This window comes from Kryptolebias marmoratus, linkage group LG14, assembly GCF_001649575.2.
Source record: "Kryptolebias marmoratus isolate JLee-2015 linkage group LG14, ASM164957v2, whole genome shotgun sequence".
Lineage (NCBI taxonomy): Eukaryota > Metazoa > Chordata > Actinopteri > Cyprinodontiformes > Rivulidae > Kryptolebias > Kryptolebias marmoratus.
The window spans coordinates 26,015,854-26,022,389 of NC_051443.1; the positions used below are offsets into that span (position 1 = coordinate 26,015,854).

The 6,536-nt window shown below is 41.5% G+C and overlaps 1 protein-coding gene across 2 annotated transcripts in view; it reads right to left on the bottom strand.

The window, feature by feature from the left end:
* Positions 1-6,536, bottom strand: part of dcc (DCC netrin 1 receptor) — a 167,240-nt gene that overhangs the window by 105,147 nt on the left and 55,557 nt on the right. The gene's annotated exons all lie outside the window — the stretch shown is intronic.

Below are 6,536 nucleotides of genomic sequence, written 5' to 3' on the forward strand. Positions count from 1 at the left end.
TTAACAGTTCATTCAGAGAGGGGGGGAGGATGGAGGACGTGGGGTGGGGGAGGGGGGAGGTGCAGGAAGCAGGCGGGGGGGAGCAACATAAATTAAATTAAATCAGCAGATGAGAGATGAGAAAAATCAGGAAGAGACAAGAAGGAAGAGAAGGAGGAAGAAGAAAAGAGTTCAAACAGCAGCGAGCCGAGCGCCGACGAGCTAACGGCTAGTTCGAGCAGCAGCAGCCAGCTGTAGCACTTCCTGCAGGATCATGGGATGAAACTGACGGAGGCGTCAGAAAGTTCATCAAACAGTTTCCTCGTGGTCTCAGCTCTGACTAGCCGTTAGCTCGTCAGTCAGGTCAGAATGGGACCGTTTCGTCGTTCACAGAATCATCTACGACAGGTAAGACATTAGGTGGTCAGAACGTCTCCACATAACCCCACTTTAAATCAGACAAATCAGACAAACATCGTGTAAAGGAAACATCTCGAATAAAAATCTATGTCTGCAACATTTTTTATTCAATAAACTAATTTATACAACCCTGAGTTGGCATTTATATAACCCTGAGTCTGCATTTATACTACCCTGAGTCAGCGTTTAAACAACCCAGAGTCAGCATTTATATAACCCTGAGTCAGCGTTTAAACAACCCAGAGTCAGCATTTATATAACCCTGAGTCAGCGTTTAAACAACCCAGAGTCAGCATTTATATAACCCTGAGTCAGCGTTTAAACAACCCAGAGTCAGCATTTATATAACCCTGAGTCAGCGTTTAAACAACCCAGAGTCAGCATTTATATAACCCTGAGTCAGCGTTTAAACAACCCAGAGTCAGCATTTATATAACCCTGAGTCAGCGTTTAAACAACCCAGAGTCAGCATTTATATAACCCTGAGTCAGCGTTTAAACAACCCAGAGTCAGCATTTATATAACCCTGAGTCAGCGTTTAAACAACCCAGAGTCAGCATTTATATAACCCTGAGTCAGCGTTTAAACAACCCAGAGTCAGCATTTATATAACCCTGAGTCAGCGTTTAAACAACCCAGAGTCAGCATTTATATAACCCTGAGTCAGCGTTTAAACAACCCAGAGTCAGCATTTATATAACCCTGAGTCAGCGTTTAAACAACCCAGAGTCAGCATTTATATAACCCTGAGTCAGCGTTTAAACAACCCAGAGTCAGCATTTATATAACCCTGAGTCAGCGTTTAAACAACCCAGAGTCAGCATTTATATAACCCTGAGTCAGCGTTTAAACAACCCAGAGTCAGCATTTATATAACCCTGAGTCAGCGTTTAAACAACCCAGAGTCAGCATTTATATAACCCTGAGTCAGCGTTTAAACAACCCAGAGTCAGCATTTATATAACCCTGAGTCAGCGTTTAAACAACCCAGAGTCAGCATTTATATAACCCTGAGTCAGCGTTTAAACAACCCAGAGTCAGCATTTATATAACCCTGAGTCAGCGTTTAAACAACCCAGAGTCAGCATTTATATAACCCTGAGTCAGCGTTTAAACAACCCAGAGTCAGCATTTATATAACCCTGAGTCAGCGTTTAAACAACCCAGAGTCAGCATTTATATAACCCTGAGTCAGCGTTTAAACAACCCAGAGTCAGCATTTATATAACCCTGAGTCAGCGTTTAAACAACCCAGAGTCAGCATTTATATAACCCTGAGTCAGCGTTTAAACAACCCAGAGTCAGCATTTATATAACCCTGAGTCAGCGTTTATACAACCCTGAATCAGCGTTTATACAACCCTGAATCAGCATTTACACAGCACTGAGTCAGCGTTTATACAACCCTGAGTCAGCATTTATATAACCCTGAGTCAGCATTTATTCACTGATGTCTTCCTGCTTTTAATTTTTTCCAGTCTGACTCCTCCTGCAGACTTTTTAGTTTTAGCTGTTCACACATCAAAACCTTCGGCTCGTTCAGCCGATGGCTCCAACTTTTAGTTTCTGTAACTTTTTTTATACTTTAACTTTATTTACAAATATTTAGAAAGCCATGATAATCTCTTTAATTCCTTGTTCTGCTTCAGCTGCTAGCTTTATATGCTACTGTTAGCTTTTAGCTGCTGTTCTGCTTGTTGTAACAGCTTCAGTTTCTCCAGTTTCAGATAAAAATATGATCCTAAAAACATTTCTGTGGAAACAAACCATAAATGAAACGTAGGACTGATTAAATAAAACTAAATAATCGTAACGAAGTGAAGAAATGAGCTGAAATCTTTGCTTTTAAGGAAACTATCAGATTTAAATTTCATCATTTTTGCAGAGATATAAGCTAAAAAACAGCTTTATTTCCCTCCTGAACACAGGAAACAGTTAATCTGGCTGTAAAACCATCGGATCGATCAACTCAATTCAAGATGGCCGCCACAGCTAATCAAACGTGGCCGCTCAGATCGGGAGGAGCTGAGAGTCAGTTTGCAGGCGACATGCATTCAGTTGTCTCAAAGATTTAACCCCAAACAAGTAAAGATCGAGCGAAACCTCCTGACATCTAAATGTCTCGCTGCTCTTTAGGGCTTCAGAGATTTGAATTTGTGATGCGTTCACCTCAACAACACATAATTACCCGCTGACATTTTGGACCAAAAAAAAAAAGCCAATCTGGGAGAAGCCGGCAGATAAAACTCTATCGAATGTCCCGCTCTCTTTCTGAGCCGAGAGAAATCCAATTTCTCCCCGCGGTCAGAGATCAAGACTGTCTGCGGAGACTTTAAACGCTTCTGTCCGTCCGGAGAATTCACCCAGTTTATATTTAAAGAAGGGAGGAAACGATGAAGAGGAGGAGGAGGAGGGCTGAACAAACCCAGCTGATCGTTAAAGATCAGGCCAAGGTTTCAAACAAAGACTTCCTGCGATCTGTCAGCCTTCACGGTGTGTGTTTGGGACGACTCTCAGCTACGACCACACCCAGTCTCAGCTCAGAGTCTGTAAATCTGACCGACTGACCGCCATCTTGGATTGGACCGACTCCAAACCCTCAGCTGTCATCACACAGCCGCTGATCATAACCTGAGAGTCATTATCATCCATCCAGTGGCTCGTGAGATATTTTACTAACTAGTAAAATATTATTTTATTTTACTAACTAGTAAAATATCTAAAACTGTCAGAAAATAAGCAAATAAGCTGTATTCTTGGCCGTGCACATTATTTCAGTGCCCAGCTGCTCCCAAATTTATGATTTAAATGTGGAGTACGCTGTAGAAATGAAGCTCTCCTTTATTTTTAAATAATTCAGACCCTGCAGAATTTTGTGATGTTGCGATCACAACTATTAACGCAAAATCAAGCAAACCCAGCGAAATCGCAGCTTTTTGCAACTTTTGCCCAAAACACCACAACTTTCCCGCAACTTATATTTATTGTTTCTAAAGTGATTCTCCACCGTTTCTGTGGTCTAGTCTCTTCTTTGTGGGTTTGTGTAGCGTGGAATACAAAATAACCCCAAATAACTCAGGAAGAAGACACGTGACGTCACTTCCTGCAGACCAGGGACAATCCAGAAATGCTCATGAATGTCAGTTTAGAAGCTATCAAAGTTCTCAAATAAAGCACCTTTTGAGAATGTCAATGTTTGTTGGGAATTATCTTACAAAACTAGGAAGGATTTTTGATTTAGATATTAAAAGTTATGGTTGTTTATTGATTTTAGTTCATGGCAGTGAAGAAACACTGGGTCCAGAAAAGAAAAGAAGAGATGTAAAGAATGAAAAACAGGTTATTTTGGAGCGAATCGAGAAAAAGGAGGATGTTCGAGGAGGAAAAGTACTGAACCAGGCGGCGATAACACACCTCCTCTCTCCTCCGAGATGAGATGAGATTTCTGGGTGTGAAGGGCGGATTTGTTCCTGCTCGGTGACCCGGCTGAATCCGAGCCGGCTCGGAGCAGTAAAGCGTCGCTCTCCGCCGAAAATAGACGAGTGAGCTAAATAATAGAGTTGGACACCGCAGAGGAAGAGCTGGAAAACAATCCAAATAAGTGCTGAAAATGACACCCTGCCCTAAAAGCTGCTCTGCATTTAGATTGGTTCTGTTGCTTGGATGATCCACAGGGGACAACCAAAAACTGTGTCTGCACACAAACAGACCGTTCATCATTTCATCTTTCCTTAAAACACAATCAAAGCTGCTTTAAACAACGTTAGCAGAGAGTTATTAGCCTCTGCTTCTGCAGGATGAATCAACAAAAACAACGTCTTCCATTAAATACTGATTCAGCTTTTAAAGAGGAATAAATGGACAACAAGGTCAGGAGCTTTGTTTCAACTAAAAGATGCTTTTATTGTTGTTCTGTCCTCAAACAGACGACAATCTTTGTTTATTCGCCTGAAGAAAAGAGGAAAATCCACCAGAAACAGTTTTTCTTTTTAAAACACTGCAGCTGAAATTAATTAATTAACAAAATTAACAAAAAAATGTGTTCAAATTTAGCTGAAATTATACAAATCTTAGCTTTAATTTATAAGCTAACACTTAGCTGAAATTATAAGATAATCTTTGGCTAAAATGATCAAATTTAGCAAAACTAAAGAAATGTAAAATCTTTAATATTTGCAAAGCTTTTAGCTTGATTTAGCTACACATTTATAACATTTTAGTCTAAACTAGCTAAAGTTTAGCTAAAACAAAACAATAAATTAGTTAAAGTTCACTTTAAATTAGTGATAAGTTAACAAACATTTGGCTTAAATTATGTATAAATTAAAAAAAAACTTTAATTTTTGTTTCACTTAAACTAAAATTAGCAAAACTTTAACCTAAATGGTTTATAAATTAGAAAAATCTAATAATTTTACAAATGTTTTAGCTCAGGTTAGCCCAAATCAGCTAAAGTTATCTTAATAAATAAGTTAGCAAACATTTAGCTTAAATTATGTATAAATTAGAAACACTTTTGCTGAAGCAACTCTAGCTTCCATTTCTGTTATCTTAATAAATTGCTACAATTTTAGCTGAAATTAGCCAAATTAGCTACTTTAAATTGTTACAAAGTTAACAAACATTTAGCTTCACTGCTCAGATGAAATTAATGGTTTTAATTAAATCATTTTGTTGTTAATTTCATTAATTTATTGAATGAAGTGATGAAACTCCCCTGCTGCAGCAGCAAAGTGTTGATCAGAAACAGGAAACTAACGATGGCGATGAACTTTGAACAAACGCAGCGAACAAAGCGCCGCCGTCGTGGAACAGCAGGAGCAGAATCCTGAGTATCTGTTCCCGCCACCCAGCAGGAGGCCGACTCAAACACCCATCAGATCGCTGCTAATGCTGCTAATTGCTAACGCGTGCAGCGCCTGCAGGCGCCGACTGCTGACTGCCGAGGGTCTGATAAGAACAAGTGCTGCTGCTAGCCGCCGCCGCCATGGAATGCAATTACTGCCTCCTGTTTCCAAAAAAACTTCTTTAAAGTATTGTGAATGCAGCAGATTTTGATTTGCCAGCTTGCACTTTTCCTCTTATTTTCCGGCGTCGATAGCCGACGGTTCCTTTCCACGTTCCACACACGAGTCCAGGAATTATCCGGCGCCGCCACACATCCATGACTCCTAATGCGCCCGTGTGCTCCACCTGGGCAGGTAGCTGCAGCGCGCCACTGCTACCTGCTACCTCCAGGTTAAAGGTGGCGTTCCCCTCAGCACAGATTGTGTCTATTCCCAACACGACACGGAGACAACCTGCAACACCTTCCAGGGATCCTGGTGACCTGAAGGCTCAGAGGCCTGAGTTACAAACAGGAAACGAAGCCTGAGGCACGTTCGAGTCTGGCTGCTTGGATTGAAAAGCAGAAACGAGGACCTCAGACGACATTTCGGCTGTAAACAAATAGAAGCTGGACAACAGGCGGGTTCAGAATCTCATCATTTTGCAGAAAATGTCTCCGACGGCTCCGTCTCTCCCTTGTTTTAACCTCCTTATGCAGACAAAGAAGTCTGCATCCCCTCTCTCTTCTGTGTGATATTCTCACTGCCTCTTATTTGCCATCTTTTTCTCTTTCTGCACTCAATTTCAGGGCTCATTTCAGCCAGCTGCTGTTTAAAGCACAACCCCCACCTACATCCACACACCTCCTCTGTGCCCTCCAACGTCGAATTCCCCTCAAAATGGATATCTGTTCCTGAAATCTACGTCGATGCGGGTGAGTGAATATCAAGAATTTTAAGTGGATGCGTGTGTGTTTGTCTGCGTGCAACCTGTTGGAACTGAAGCTGGAAGGAGCTTAATGGCTGAAAGGAAATAAAAAGGTTTAGACACATTTTTGTAGAATTTCTGCCCAAGAGACCTTAACCAACAAGCCTCCAACCAGTGAACACACCACCAGGGCTGTAGCTCCCACTGATTCCCCCGAGGTCCGGACCTCAGCGTTTTATAAAAACCTGAATCCAAACAAGGCTTTTGAACGGCGTGGTTCTCTGCGTAGCTCCACCAGTTTCCTGTAGGAGGCGCTGCAACTGTGTGCAGCTGCAGCCAAACTCAATGTCTACGAAGAAGAGCGCAGCTTTGCTACCTTACTG